This window comes from Myxocyprinus asiaticus, chromosome 5 (genome assembly GCF_019703515.2).
Source record: "Myxocyprinus asiaticus isolate MX2 ecotype Aquarium Trade chromosome 5, UBuf_Myxa_2, whole genome shotgun sequence".
NCBI classification, from domain to species: Eukaryota; Metazoa; Chordata; class Actinopteri; order Cypriniformes; family Catostomidae; genus Myxocyprinus; species Myxocyprinus asiaticus.
The window spans coordinates 39,534,653-39,551,582 of record NC_059348.1 but is presented as its reverse complement, the minus strand read 5'-3'; the positions used below and the strand labels follow the sequence as shown (position 1 = coordinate 39,551,582).

The 16,930-nt window shown below is 38.4% G+C and overlaps 1 protein-coding gene across 3 annotated transcripts in view; it reads left to right on the top strand.

Moving 5' to 3' along the window:
• The window catches only part of LOC127441561 (SLIT and NTRK-like protein 3), a 28,530-nt gene extending 15,878 nt beyond the window's left edge, over positions 1-12,652 (top strand). Inside the window, exons 3-4 of one of the 3 annotated variants that reach the window (XR_007897331.1) lie at positions 11,823-12,065; positions 12,226-12,652. The gene's annotated coding sequence lies outside the window, so the exon portion shown is untranslated. Of the gene's footprint in view, positions 1-11,822; positions 12,183-12,225 lie in introns of those variants that run through there. The other 2 variants (XM_051699132.1, XM_051699129.1) reach the window with 2 other exon arrangements.
• Positions 12,653-16,930: the final 4,278 nt, after the last annotated feature.

Here is a 16,930-nt window from a genome sequence, read left to right as displayed (position 1 = left end):
TCACATTTCAATGATGGCTCGTCTTTTGCGCAACCCACATGTTCTATAGCCCATCTTCAGCAACACAGACCACTGTAATACAGTAACATGGCGGGCTTCCACTTTGTCTAGACTTTTAGAAACGTGGCAACATGATCACACAAAAAAGTCGGCATGTTGATACAGAGTTCCAGTACACTAGGAACAGACACATTATGCCGACTCACTGACAAGCATCATCTCCCATCAGACATTTTTGCATCGGCTCAAGTGTGTTTACCTTCCCTTGGGTTTACCTGGGTTCGGATCCCACATTGAAACCAGAAAGCAATCGAGTTCGCATAATCAGTGACGAGCGTGAAGAGGGGTATGATGGCCAAATTGATTTACTTTCAGTAGGGTGCACACATCACATGTGTGATCATAGCAGTGTGCTTTACATGATATTCAAATTATTTTGAAAGTGTTTAGCTTTGAGAGAAAGTAACAGGGAGCAGTTCTTAAAGGGATAGCTCACCGGAAAATGAAAAGTCTCTTATCATTTACTCACCCTCATGCCATCCCAGATGTGTATTACTTTCTTTCTTCGGCAGAACACAAACAAAGATTTTTAGAAAAATATCTCAGCTCTGTAGGTTGATACAATGCAAGTGAATGGTGATCAGACCTTTGCAGTGCCAAAAATCACATAAAGGAAACATAGAAGTAATCCATATGACTCCAGTGTTTAAATCTATATCTTCAGAAGCAATTGAATAGCTTTGGGTGAGAAACAGAACAATATTTAAGTCATTTTTTACTCTAAATCTCCACTTTAACTTTCAGATGTGAAAGTGAAACTAAACAGGCACTACATGGTGAAGTGGAAATTTAGAGTAAAAAAGGACTTACATTTTTATCTGTTTCTCACCCACACCTATTATATTGCTTCTGAAGATATGTATTTAACCACTGGAGTCTCATATATTACTTTTATGTTTCCTTTATGTGATTTTTAGAGCTACAAAGGTCTGATCACCATTCACTTGCATAGTATAGACCTACAGACCTGAGATATTCGTCTAAAAATCTTTGTGTTCTGCTGAAGAAAAAAGGTCATACACATCTGGGATGGCATGAGGGTGAGTAAATGAAGCCAGCAATGCATTCATTTAGTTGCTCATGAGTATTTGAGGAAAATAACTGTGAATTCTCTGATCTAGGAAGATCTAGGAATTTACTGGGACCAGATTAATAATATGGGAATGTTTTTTCAAAGGTAGTTTTGCATATGATTAAAATTCCATTAAGGTCAATTATAAAAGGAGCTGCAAAATGAACAGTAATTTTACTGCTAATATTGTCCTGTTATGAAACTATTAAACATGTGAGCGCAAGTGAATCTGTGAGTGTATGTGTGTTTGTTTGAGCAGGACTGACCTTGGATAAAGCACATGAAAGGGAAAATGACAGTGGCAGCTGTATGATATGCAGCGGTGCTGTCTTCTGCAGTCTCTTATTTAGGCCTAGTCCCCGAAGTCATTTGCAAGGATAATTAGAGAGGTACATGAATTGTATCTGCAGAGCTTCTCTCCCCGTGCTTAATAAAATATGAAGTTTTTAATGACAGTGTGGTGTTATGCACCATTCATTATTCATCACTTTACGTAACCTTTATGTAAATTCTAAATTAATATGAACTTCAATATGTTTGAGGGATAGAATTTGGATGTTTTGCAGCCGTTATTGATGTGGGTTCTGATTTAGAGCGGGACAGCACTATGGAAATCCAGTTTATAAGATGAGCAAACATGAGCAAACAGTCCTAGTGTAAAACCACATCATAGATGAATTGATGAGATGAATCATTCAGTGGTATTTGTTCATGTGCTAGATACATAATCTGTTTCACACAAAAAGAGATTATAGTTGTACTTCAGTCATGTTTCAAAGCATCACAAGCCTACCTGGTTAACAGATTTCATGGCTTCATAGAGATAGTGAGAGGGCAAATTTGCATTTCCATGAAAACAACATACAACAGGGTGTTGTTTTAAGGGAATTGACCTTTGATGTTAATGAAGCACATTTCCAAAGCACATTTCAGCAGTCATACCTGAACTCTCCATTGCGCACTATCAGCTACCATCAGTTGCCACAAAGCAAACAGTTTTCTCAATATCTCTTTCTCCGCAAGGCCACTAGCCAGATTTTGTATCCCATGAGACTAAGAGGGAAGAGTTCACTGAATTATGGATGTTTTACAGTGCGAAGAATTCTGTGGAAATCTTCTGCAAATACTGTAAGCTTTAAATCAATGCAGTGTCAACATAGATTACCATACGACCACAGAAATTCTGAAAATGTGGCCAAAAACTCTGGAAACCAGCATTAGAGAAAATATAGAAGGGCAATTTTGCAGACAATGCAGCAGAAGTAAAAACAAAAATGCTTATGCTAATTTGTTTAATATGTTTGTTTAGCAATAAATAAAACAGTAGCAGAATTATTGATCACAAAGTAAGAAGGAAAATTAAATGAGATACATTTGGTGGAACTTTAAAACTATAATAATGAATTCCCTGTGTTTTAACTGAAAGCAGATGTGTGCGCTTAGCCACCGAAAGTTGAATGTGGAAGTGAAAGTGTAGATTTACAATACAAAAAGGACTTAAATATTGTTCTGTTTCTCACCCACACATATCATATTGCTTCAGAAGACATGGATTTAACAACTAGAGTCTTACAGATTACTTTTATATTGCCTTTATGTCCATTTTGAACCTTCTGAGTTCTGGTCACCATTTACTTGCATTGTATGGACCTACAGAGATTCTGCATATTCTTCTAAAAATCTCTGTTTGTATTCAGCAGAAGAAAGGAAGTCATACACATCTGGGATGGCATGAGGGTGAGTAAATGATAAGAGAATTAAAATTTTGGGGTGAACTATCCCTTTAAGGGGCCATTCACACAAATGCGTTTTTGCATCTGTATATGCTGTTGTTTTATTCTTTTTCTATGTAAACATGAGCTAGATGGACATCTTTGAACGCTACACCTTTATTCAATGTTTTTTAGGGTTTCATGCAGGAGCATAGGGTTTTTTAGATGCTGTGTCAAGTTATGGTGTGTTCACTTCATGTCGGAATTACTGTAATTCTGACCTGTAAAAAGCTTTCATGTCATCGTAGAACTCGTAAATAAAATTGTAAACATTGAATTTTATTAAAGCTCTGACTTCAGTGGCAGCGGCCTCAACAGTTAATAGATATTTTTGTTTGATATACCGTTTTATTATTCCATTGTTACCTGGAGCGCTTTCTTTGTTCTTAAACATTTTGCAAGAGGTGAATTAATTAGTGAATGTAGTGATAAAAATTTTAAAAAACAAAACCGTTTTGCCATTATACTGTAATTATTGCCATGGAAACTAAAAACTTGCAAGGTCCGGGGACGTAAAAGGCTCTGAGTAGAGTATCTGAGTTGCCATCTCGTAATTACACTAATTTGGATGAAAAGTGAACACAGCATTAAAAAGAACTTTAACTTTCAAAAAAGCATCTCAAGACTAGCGTTCTGTTCTACTCATTGCGTATAGTGTCTAGCTTTTTTTTTAACTCGACCCGGCATCAAAAAATTGTGCCACTCCTGCGCTAGATGCTGAAGTGAACAGAGAGATGAGACACATCGGTCAGAGATGTCCATCTGTCTCATGTTTACATAGAAAAACTATTGAAAAACAGCACAGACGGATACAAAAACACCTGACAAACGCCTTCAAAGTTTGCCTTCATTCACTGGAAAATCAGCTACGGTTGTTTGCCAAGCTAACCCAGCAGATATACCTCAGCTCAAGCTTAGATGTGTTCTCTCCACAGCAGGGGCGGTGCCAGCATTTTTTCACAGGGGGGGCCCCGGCCAGTGTACCTTGATACCTGGGGGGGGGGGGATCACAATGGGGTTCTCACCCCCTAGAACCTCATTGCTCCACAGACCCCTGTGGTCCATTGTTAGACAGCCAGCAACAATATGTTTCTGCCACAGGCCAGTCTTTATTTTCTTACTGGGTTTGGTCTGAGCACTCTGGGTTATTCCTCTGCATCACTCTTCTTTCCAAAGCATCTGACACTCCAGTTAAAGATGTTTTTCAGTGGACGTTTCACCTCTCTACAGGATTACAACTGAAGCTAAACACAAACCAGCAAACCACAAATTTCCACACATTGGTTAATAGAATAAGCATTTCATTTGTTGGATGTTGGCCACCATTGAGTTTGCATCACATTCACAGATCTTTTGAGAAGGTTTGATCTTTAAATGTAATACTCGGCCTCAAGAATTATTTTCAAATGCAAATGAGCTTGTGATTTGCTGCAAATGTTTGCCAGAAGTTTGCTGCTCTTCACCGGTAGTGAACCAACAGCAAACCTTTGGCAACAATGGACAATTTGCTGCAAGTCTGCCACAAAGATCATTTGCATTCAAAAATTATAAGTGGTGAATTTGCCATGATCTCTTGATTTTCGTAGTGCATGGAACATTTCTTTGGTATCTCATACTGATGTGAAGTGTTCTGATATGGAACAACAAAGAAGCCACCAGAGCAAAATGGAAGATACTGGAGCCAGGGACTGCTGCAATGCAGAGAAAGATTTATCAAGACTGTACTTGATATGTCTGTTTGGTATATTGTTTAAACATATTTTATCATCGTGGCCACCACCACAGTGATTGCATCATTTCTTGCACTAAAAATTTGACACCCTAGAATCCAGTAGAATTTCCCTTCGGTTTTTCATTTAGCATCTATTTTTTGTATTTAATTTCAACACTCAAAGATCAGTATATATGTATGTGTGGGAAAGAATGTATGAATATCATTGCATTGGACATAGCATTGGCTTAACAATTGCAATTCTGTTCAAAAGTTTCAACACGGCGAGTGTCACAGTGTGCTATTAAGTATTGTGAAGTTCAAAGAATTTCGTAAATTGCTTCACACAATGGCTTTCATCTAGATTAATTGAAAATTACTTCAGTTGAGTACAGCCTTTACAGACACAATGTCTGTGCAGTGCTGTAATTATTATCCGTTGATTTGGACCATACTGTACAATTTAGTCTTTCTCCTCTCTTTTTTTCTCCTATCCATTATTGTTGTTTGGTAAAGTACTGTAGAAATACAATTTCACAGCTCAGAGGCTGGATCAGGACTAGAATTATGATTAATATTCAACAGAAAATGATTCAGCACTCTGTGTTTTTTGGTGAACTGTCCAAAATATTACAGCATGAGACACAGACATTGAGAATTAGAAGCACTAGGCTTCAACCGGTGCTTTGTAACAGCCTCTCAAAGGCATATTAGTTGTCTGCAATTATTGATAATTCAAGAGAAATTCCTATTGAATTATTCAGAAACAGTCACATGCTTGTTCGGTTAATGTCTCAAACTGTCTTCTTTATAGTCCTAGTTCCCCATTCAGATAATTGAGCCAATTCATTTGGCTTGGTAAGGTGATAAAGTCTTCAGTAGTGTGAGCCCAATTATGACAGTTCAGTTATTAATTACTGCATCCTAAATTTGGTCATTGACTGTAATGCAAGGATATTAAATTGCCACCAGAACTCCATTTTACATTGTGTCAATTTACATTAAGTTAGGACACTTTTGGAAATGCTTTATCTTTCTAACTTTTGCCCTGTAGCTTAGTTATTTTTCCCCTTAAGCAATACACTGAGGGAGAATAATCTGATCCTTTACAGAAGCAAGCACCGTTTATTTGTCACATGACCAGGGTTGCTTGGCAACCCAAAGCCTTCAGTTTATCCACCAGCACAAGTAATAAACCCATTATACAGAAAAGCAAAGTAGCCGGCAAAGACATACATACAACTCACTCCATTTCCACTCTGCCACAGAACCACAGAACATATAATGTATTTTTTATGCCATTATAATGAAATACATTTATTATATTATGTGTATTTAATGTATACTATCTTTATGGTATAAAAGTATTCCAAATGATGGGAGAAAAGTGTGTGAGTGTGTGTGTGTGTGTGTGTATATATATATATATGTGTATATATATATATATATATATATATATATATATATATATATATATATATATATATATAGGGGTGTGGGGAGGGGGTGAATGTCCAATCATCACTCCAGCACCACCACCAGCAAAACGAAATCAACACCTTGCTTCATGGGCGCCAGCAAGATTTAATCTGAGGGTACGCACAGAAATCTGCCATAGAGGTCTGCACGGGCCTTAAAATGAAACCCAACCCTTACCCGAGACCGTGTGGCCCAATCCTACCCGGCCCGAACGATAGGCTACCATCAGATTTTAAGCCCGAACCCAACCGCAAAATCGCTTACTATCTAATTTCTTCTCCTAGCAAGTACTGTTGCAATAGGCTGTATTTTATATAAGCATAGAGGCAACATTTGTAACAATTCTGAATCAGTAAACATAGCCTACACAGTTTTAACAAGGCACAACAGCCCCTTAGTACACACTAGAGCAGAAGAGGGGACTTCACTTGGTGCAGCACAATCTGGAATAAAATGACAGTCTGACAATCTGGAAACACTGCAACAGTCCCCTCTATGCAGCCTGAACTTGTTTAGAATGTTGAATCTTTGTGACAACTGCGCTAAAAACAATCTAGACGCAGCGCAAAGAATGAAACAGAGCTCAGGTGTGTTCTTTTTAACTTGACATGGTGTTTAAAATGTGCCGGTCCTGTCTGAGACGCTGAAGAAAAAGCGAGACGCGGTGCAAATGTCAAAGACATTCGCCCAGCATATTTAAACAATGGGAAATCAGAACAGACGCACGCAAAAACACATTCCGTGTGAACGGCCCCTAACTCGTCCGTTCACGCGTGTCTAGGAGTGAGAGCTTGACAGGCCCGGTTCCTGATCAAAATCACTGAGGGCGCTTCTGAAAATAGTGGGGGTGCTTTAATAGATTAAATCATGTATAAATGCTACTAAAACAACGTAAATTAAATTATTCTTTTATTTATTTATTTTTATGTACAAAACATTTATTTCTTTGTTTTTTCTACATGATCTGTCGCTGAAAATGACAGCAGAATGCTGCGCCTGTAGATTAGGACATACATTGATGCAGTGTTCACAAAATGCAGGGATTTTTGTGTTTGCTGGGATTCAAGGAAATCTGCTTGCCGATTTACAGTATTAGTCTTACAGGGGCAGTGGTGGTTCAGTGGTTAAGGCTCTGGGTTATTGATCAGAAGGTCAGGGGTTCAAGATGCCACTATTGGGCCCTTGAGCAAGGTCCTTGACCCTATCCGCTCCAGGGGCACCGTATCATGGCTGACCCTGCACTCTGACCCCAGCTTAGCTGGGATATGTGAAAAAAAAAAGAATTTCACTGTATATGTGGTAATGTGTGATAAATAAATACAATTATTAATTATATAATTCTTATATTCAACTGATCTGGGATGTGCAATTATTTTGGTATGGGGCCACATCAGCCATTAAGTAGAACATGGAAGAGAGAAGATAAAAATATCTACATAGCTGTATCTTTTAAGCCCAGAAGTAGTAGTGCACTCATGCACTCAGTGAATAATGCACAATTTTCTGAATTGTATACAGACTGATGGGACCATTCTATGATTGCTTGAAGTTTTGCTGCTACTTTTATGTGTTGAATAAAGACTAAATAAAATTATAGTTTATTTTACCATACTTTAATAACCACGTAATTTAGTGTTCAATTTAACACTCTACATCAGTTTGGTTTAATAGTAAAATAAAATATTCTGAAATTATAGATTCTCAAAGCTTATTTTAATGTTTGCCGCAAAGTGGATAAAGTTGTTTTATTCTCAAAACATTATCAACTCATGGGTCATGATCATCGTCATGAGTCTCGTCAATGAGTCTCGTCAGTGGTTTGTTTGGCATCCCATTCAGCACACAACTGAATAAAACAGGCTGTATGACACTGATAAATGATTACTGCCACAGTAATGTTCACATACAGTTGTGAGGGACTTCAGGATTTTACAAATAACACAAAGAACAAACATATTCCTCTCTCGCTTGGTTTTGCTCGCGTGTCCCCTCCGAGTGCGAATGATGTGAAGATCTATTGGGATTTTACTAAAGTTCATCACTGAAAAGGTTTGCTCGCTGACTAGGCAATACACAGCACATGGACCCTCATGAATGGACACGGACTGGATGCATCACACTTTTCTTTGAGCATTATATTGCACTATTGAGCGCTAAGCTTCTTTTCCTTTATTTTTCTTTTTTTTTTCTTTCTTTTTTCAAGAGGAGAGAGAAATCGCGCACTCGCATGCATGGTTGCCAGATTGCATAAAATAGGTATGACATAAGGCGAACTATTTCCAATTTGTGCAAGTATAAATCTCTGATTAGGGTATTGCATCTATTTTCTGGCAACCCTGAGCACATTAAAAGTTTGTAGATTAGCAATAGGTCCCAATGCCAGATAAATTAAAGATCTAATAAAAAGGTTCATGATAAATCGACCCGTGGGCAGTAGTTTGCCCTGGTCTGCAACTGATGGTGCTTTCACACTGTGCACATTTGCTGCGGTCCGATTCCAAGTGCGATTGTTCCCGGTGCCCCCAGCAGCTTTGGTCTGGTTTCACACTCACTTGATTCTATCGAATCCCGGTCCATTTGCGTTCATCTTACGTCATCACAAACACGCACGGAGAACACAACGCGACTCATCATACTTGTTGTTTTTTTTTTGTTATTTTGGTGCCATTATGCACAGCTGAGTGAACGACAATTGCGTATATGTGCGCTTCTTGGTGTAACTCATCAGATGTCCAGGGGAAGATGGCTTGCTGCTGCTCGCAAACGGCGTATTTTGAGGAGACATCTGACTGCGAGGAATTCATTTGCATCTTTGTTTACACTGCACGCTTACTCACGCTCGTGTCCAAGGTGAAGTTATCGCCACTGTCATCTCCTATTATACCCTATATTTATAACCTATAGCATTTATATATAGTATTTATACGGTGTATAGATAGATAGATAGACGTCGTCATCAGCTAAAACGCATGCGCAGGTTACTTCACTTCCTGAACAAGTGCGCACCCGAGTCCGAGTTGCTTTCACATTCACGCGAATCGCACAACAGTTCCATTGCAACCGAACTCAGACCACCTCCTATTTGTAGTCTCGGGTTCGGTACCGCGATGCGCTCCCCGGTCCGCTTTCACATTACCAATTCATGCGAACCGTGCTGTGTTTTGAACTAAACTGCCAGCGTGAAAGCACCCTATGGTTCGTTTGAGGGTGCTACCGCCATAAAACCGGGCCTGGAGCGCGAAACATGTTTGGTAGACCTGTTTATTTTTTCATTCATACAAATCCGAACCGAAGTCCTACTTGAAAAACTGACCCGAACCCGACCTGGGTTGCAGACCTCTAAATCTAAATCTAAATCTAAATCTAAAAAACAAAACAACAACAACAACAACACCAAAGCCTTCAATTCTGGTGACTTTGAGATAAGCATTTTTTTATTTTCTCGAGTTTGAGTAGCGTTCATGTAACTATTGGCTAAAGCGTTTCTTCCAGTATCCATTCAGACTGACGTGTTTTCGAGCTAAAAAAGCAAAACTCACTACAACGAATAGAGCAGAACGCAGTTGTCTCGAGACGCATTTTTATCAGTTGAAGAAGCCTACTTTTTAACTTGACACAGCGTCTAAAAATGCAGAGCTCACATGAGAGATGCAGAAAACACAGTGAAACGTGACACAGTTGTCAAAAGACATCTATCTAGTGAATGTTTACAAGGAAAACGATTGAAAAACATTGCAAGCAGACGCAAAAACATTGTTAGTTCTTTTAAACAGCCAACAGAAATACGGGACACATTTCATGATTGGTGAAATATTCTGAGAGTAAATATTTCTCAGGTCAGTCGGTGCGCTCATGCTCATGGTACGGCCGTACAGCTGCAGTCGCCACTGCCTCGCTTTAATTATATATTATAGACAAAGTCTAAAAAGTAAAACAATAATGAAGCACAAAACCATTCATGAAACAATAAAAATGGAAAAGGTAACATACAAAAATATCTAAACATTGTTTTGACCAGCAAATATTGGTATTAAAATGTTTTATTACTAAATGAGTGACATTTAAAACATATGTAATAACCTGCCCAGATAAAAATGTGACAACATGCCCCAAAGAATACCTTTGTCTTAAGAACATATTTAAACATTTCAGCAGAGATATGTCTTCATAATATGATTAATCCTTGCCTTAATTTATGGAAGTGTGGTTTGATTGGGTTAACTTATTTTCTCAAGAGCTATAATGCAAATATGATAGTATTGGAATTTTAGTTTGGAGGACAGAATTCACAAAAGTTCATCTAATTTAAGAGTGTTTTGAACTAGATGTTTGAAACCAATATACAAAATGTCTGCTACTCACATTTGCACTATTGACTTATGACTTCAGATGTCTTTGTTACTGAAATATAGCACTTGTGACAACTAGCCCATGGCCACCCCTGCAGTATATGTATGTTACTCTCTCTCTCTCTCTATATATACATACATACATACACACACACACACACACACACTATATACATATACACTATATGGCCAAAAGTTTGTGGACACCATATGTGCTTGATGAACATTTAATTTCAAAACCTTAGGTATCAATTTTCCCCTTTGCTGTAATAACAGCTTCCACTCTTTTGGGAAGGCTTTCCACTATACTGTATAGTAACATGGCTGCAGGGATTTGCTCTCATTCAGACACAAGGCTATCAATGAGGTCAGGAACTGATGTTGGTCGATGGGGTCTGACTTACAGTTGCTGTTCCAGTTCACCCCAAATGTGATCAGTGGGGTTCAGGTCTGTGCTTTGTGCAGGCCAGTCAATTTCTTCCACGCCAGACACAGTAAACCATTTCTTTATGGACCTCACTTTGTTCACAGGGAACAGAAAAGGGCTATCCCCAAACAGTTGCCACAAATTTGGAAGCACACAAAGCCCAAGCCATTATATAAAGAAACATTAAGATTTTTCTTTACTGGATTTAATGGAGTAACCAAATACGTTAATTAGAAGGGGGTGTCCACAAACTTTTGGCCATATAGTGTATATACTGTATATGATTATATATATAGCAAATAAAGACATGCGCTTAAAGGAGCTTATAAGAACACCTAAAAGTCTGACCATATATCCTTTAAATATAATTTTGTGTTCTAGTCAGTTCTGGGTGTATATGAGAGCAGCAAGTCTATGCTATCTGTCACTGGGACAAAAGGATGAGTTTTGTCAATGCGGTTCATCTTATCAAATCAGCAAAATGAGTTTTCTGTAAACACCTGTGAACCTGAGAGCAATCCAGACAGTTCAAATAGCAGATAAGAGAAAAGCAATAGCTTTCTACAGATACAATCTCTCTAAAGTGTCCACTTGATTTTTTAGATTGCATCTGTGCTATCTGCTGGCAGACTATCCTGAAATCCTGTCACCAGTCTAGATGCACTGAAAAACACAGGTGAATAGAGGCCATCTCAGCACTAATCTGTAAAAAATACCTCTGGATGTGGGGTGTATATTGCTTTATGCCACTTCAACCACAGAGAACCAAGAAAGAGAGCCGGCTTTTAATGTTTTCTGACTTCCAGCTCATCCTCTTCTACTTGGCTCCACACATTCGGAAACACGATCGAATGTGACCTTTTTTCCTACACAGAAGTGGGAGTATGTTTTTGAAGAGTTCATCTCATAGGCTTTGACTTGATTACTCAAGCTGTGTTGTTTGTGCTTGCAGGCATCATAAAAGACAGAGAAGCCTGGCAAATGGGGAATCTGAGTGCTTCGATTCATGCTGTAGAAACACAGGTCAATGACAGAGCAGAAATGCTCAGCCATTATAACAGCAGAAACCCCCCCCCCCACCCCCAAGTGAATAGGTGACAAAATTTTGACACTCCAAAAAGCGCATTTCATAAAATGAATCCATACGATTCCAGTGTTTTAATCCATATCTTCAGAAGTGAAATGATAGGTGTGGGTGAGTGTTACATCCCAGGATGTATTAATTTCTTTATTTCTTTCCATGTTACATCTGTGGATGTAGTGGTTGATTGTATATTGATTATACAGTGTTTGTATGTTTTCTGTTGTCTTCCTTGTTTTTCCTTGTGTTCTCTCTCTGTCATTTTCCCAAACAGATTAATTGACATCAGCTACCAATGATTAAGGTCACGTGCTAAGCTGCTCTGATTGGTGGACAACATGGGGAACATGTGGATAAAGCTGAGGTGGAAAGTCAGCTCAAAGAGACTCCTTCCTCAGCATGTGCAACTTTGGTTTTTAGTGCTGTTGTAACTTGAAGTTGCACTATGATAAACTGTTGCTTTTTTTATTTTTTTTATACAATCTTGTGAGTATAAAATCCTGAGTTGGATATGTGCTTATTTCCATCCCTTAACATCTATGGAAGCAGTAGAGAGGTGGTCACCATTTTTGTTGTAAACCTTGTTTTCTCCTGTTTATGGCTAGATAGGGAGTGAGACTAGATTTGTTAATTTTCCATTTCTTTTAAGGGTAAGTAGTTTGTGCCCCCATCAGCTAGACTCCTTTTGTTTATTATTTTGGCCTGGTCCCCTCTTGAAGTCTTAATGCTTCCTTCTGTGTTTATAGAAGAAAATAAACTTGTAACTATTGTAACCTGTTGTGGTTGTTATTGGCTGGGACAGGAGTGAAGACCTCCACATGATTCATTTAAATAATTTTATCCTTTATCACCCCTAGATGGGGAGGAAATGTAACTGTGAGAAACAGATAAATATTTAAGTCCTTTTTTTTGCCTGAGATTATTCTTCCTGCCCAGTAGGGGGCAATATGCATAATGTGAATCACCAAAAACACAGGAAGAATGACTGAGCAGTAGAGGTCTTCATGGGCTTTAAAATGAAACCCAAACCCGACCTGTACCCGAGACCAAAACCCTGCCCGAACGATACCGTCAGATTATAAACCAGAACCCGCTCACTATCTTTATGATTTCTTCTCCTAGCAAGTTTTGTTGCAATAGGCTATAATTTATGTAAGCATATAGGCAACATTCGTAACAGTATTGAAGTTTTAACAATGCACGGCAGCCCCTCAGTACACTAGCGCAGGATGGAAAAAAAGCATTGACTTAGTGTTTATGTGCTGAAACTTTGCTTGGTGCAGAACAGTCTGGAATAATATGAAACAATGCAACAGTCCCCTATTTACAGCTTAAACTTGTTCAGGAAGTTGAACCTTTGTAACACCTGCGCTAAAAACAATCTAGATGCAGTGCAAAGAATGAAACGGAGCACAGGTGTCTCGACATGCGTTTTTGAAAATTTCACGTTCTTTTTAACTTGACATGGTGTTGAAACAGTGCCTGTCCTGCGCTAGACACTGAAGAAACAGCAAGACATGGTGCAGCAGTCAAAGACATTCGTCCAGCATGTGATTACATAGGAAAACAATGGAAAAACAGAACAGATGCGTGCAAAAACACGTTTGGTGTGAACGGCTCTTAACTCGTCCTTTTGCGCGTGTCTGTGAGTGAGAGTGCATGTATGAAATAAGTTCAGTAGGCTTGTTTAATTTTTCATTAATTACAAACCTGAACCCAACCCGAAGTCCTACTTGAAAAACTGACCCGAACCTGGACCGAGACCCGTCAGGCCCGGGTTGGGTTGCAGACCTCTACTGAGCAGGGAGGAGAGTTTATAGTAAAAACAAAGGAATTAAATATTTATCTATTTCTCACCCACACCTATCATATCACTTCTGAAGATATGGTTTTATCTACTGGAGTCATATGGATTACTTTTATGCAGACTTATGTGATTTTTGGAACTTCAAAATGTTGGCACCCATTCACTTGCATTGTATGGACCTAAAAGCTGAGAAATTCTTCTAAAAATCTTAATTTGAGTTCAGCAAATGAAAATAAGTCACACACATCTGGGATGGCATAAGGGTAAGTAAATAATGAGAGAATTTACATTTTTAGGTGAACTATTGCTTTAACTTGTATTGAACCCTGAATATTCCTTTAACACTAATAATGCCTTCTGAACACTTCCTGTTGCACACAAGGCCTGTTGCATACTAAAAAAAAGTTGTAACCTGCAATTGTTACAGTACCTCAAGAATCTATTTCTGCTTGATCTAAAGCATAAAAAATTACTTGTTGTTGTAACCTAATTTGTCATGTTGATTTAGTTAGATTAAATAAAAAATTTTACTTAGAAAAAAATGTTACCTGACAAACAATCTTTACAGTGCAGCTTTGATTGTGTATAGTCATGGTACATTTCTGTCTCTTTTACAATTAATTATATATGTAGAATGTTCATTCTTGTATTTGTAACTTTAAATCTCACAATTGCTACAAGAGGGGCCTTCCAAAGAGGACATTGCAGGATCACAATCTGTCCTTCTATGTGACATTCTGCATTAGATATAAAAAAAAAATATTTATCAAGCGCTATGTTTTATTTTTCCAGCATGAATTTCTATCAAGGAATCCTTCAAAATGGTTCTGTGAGCAAAGGCTGCAGGCCAAATGAGATATTAACCATACAGCCCTCGGCACAGAGCAGGCAGAGAGTGGACGCCTATTGTCTGTGGTCACTCACTGGCTATGAATGCAGTTAAAGTTGGAGGACTGCAGCATCAAGTCCGGTGCTTACAGGAGGGTACAGTAAGCCCTTAGCTGTTTGACCGAGAATTCACAAGGATACTTGTGGTAGCGAAGGCGTGGTGGAGCGTGCGTCTGGGGGAGAGAGAAAGTGGTCAGGCTTCACCCCTGGGTGATTATGACAAACAGCTGTTTCTCTTTGCAGTAATCCTGGAAGAGCAATAAGTGGGGAGCCAAAGTGGCAGGAAGGGAGAGAGAGAGAGCGAGCCAGCACACTCATGCCCAGACTCTGCTCTTTTGAGTTAAACATTTGTGTGAAAAGAATAAGTTACCTTGTTTGAGTTGAAACATTGCCCATTTCCTGCTTCCTCTGGGGTAGACAAGAAACTTGTCACAGTGCTAATTCACAATAATGCCTCCTACCTGTATTTCATTTAATGTGTTTCTCTTCTGTAATGAATGATGCAGTGGGTTGACGTCGTCCCCATGACTGTCTGCCTGCATTGATTAAAATAATGATCAATCACAGTGCACTGGATGGGCCCTCATCACGCTCACATTCCCACTGGGGCTCGAACACATTGATGAGTGCGGTTGATCCATTCACTAATGATTCAGAGCTGAGTTAGAGTCAAGACTCATTACAATAACAGATGATGTGCTCTTTGTTGACATGGAATTGCTCCAAGATGTAGATGTCGAAGAAGCCCTCACTGAAATGAACCGTGAGAAGCTTGTGTTTGTGTAGCATAATGGTGCAACCTTGAGATGCAAAGGAAACAAATGCAACATAAAAGCTTTGTGTGTTCCTGATTCCCCTCTTATTCTCCATTATACAAGCAGCCATCATGAGCTGTCTCTCACTTTTACAACAGGTGGGGGTGATTTCTGCAGAGTTTCAGCACAAAAACCTGTCATATTCACTAAGCACCCGCAATCCAATTTAACCAGATGCTAAATGTGCTGAATAAGCGCTGATATGAGTATTTAAATTAAAAGACTTAAAGTCATTCTTTTCAGTGCAAACATACCTCCTTTATATGTAAATTAGGCCTGGTGCAATTAACGTTATGCTGTTACCACCTGCGAAAGGCAGGCAATAAACAGAATTTCGTTTGAAAGAAATGGGCTGCGTTTCCCAATGTCTTACACTTTCAATATCATCTTAAAGAACATCGTACTTTATTTTACGATGGAGTAACACTAGTAATCCAAACCATCATGTAGATCGCACGTTATTAAGTAGAACATAACTTCTCGTTACAGGAGCTATCTGGTCCAAATATGTTGAACTAATGCAAAGCTTTTGCCAGTACGTCCAGGAGTTTGTCTTCTCAACCTGAAAATACTGCCAAATATGGAAATTGTATGTGATCTTGTCGAGGCGCAGCAGGTTATGAAAAATAGCTGAATACTTAGTAAAAGAAATGGCTAAATTTCCTGCCAAAACAATAAATAACAACAAAAACTACCACAGTACTTTCCCTAACACCAGAAACCCTTTGTCACTTTGCACTTCTAAATGTTCCTGATCCATGAGGTATGATTTGAGGTAATTTGATTTCATATTTAAATAACTTTTAAAATATTGCTAATTTATGTAGCTAATGAGAATCCTTGAAATTGTCATTTATTTTGAGGGAAAAAAATACATCTGTAATGTTCAAGGTGATTCAATCAAAAGTTTTTCAATAACTGTCCAATAAGTAAAAGTATAGTATTTGGAGTAGCCCCCTTGTTGCAGGAGCTAAAGGCCCCCATAAAACAAACAGTTTTTCTTAAGTGGGGGGAACAGATATGATATGAAGATTTCACATCCCTTCGTGTTACGATCCCTTCATGTCACCATCCCTTCATGTTCCCGGACTCTTAGTTTTACTCTTTCATGACTTTTACGTTGTAGTTTTTCACACATTACATTTCCCAGCAGGCACCGTCATCATTACATTCACCTGTTTCCCATCAGTATTCGGGAAATGTATTCCATTACAGAATACATGCTGTAAAATGTAATTTGTAACATATTCCGTTAGATTACTCAAGGTCAGTAACGTATTCTAAATACTTTGGATTACTTCTTCAGCACTGGTAGATTTTTTCACTTGTTTTGACTATAAAAACTCTGCCAGTACAGTAAGACAAAATGCACATGTTAAAAATACATTCTCTGAAAAACCTAAATATCTTATGCAGTGTTGTTTCTAAAACAAGATAAATTGAATTGATCTTGTTTTAAGGATTTTTAC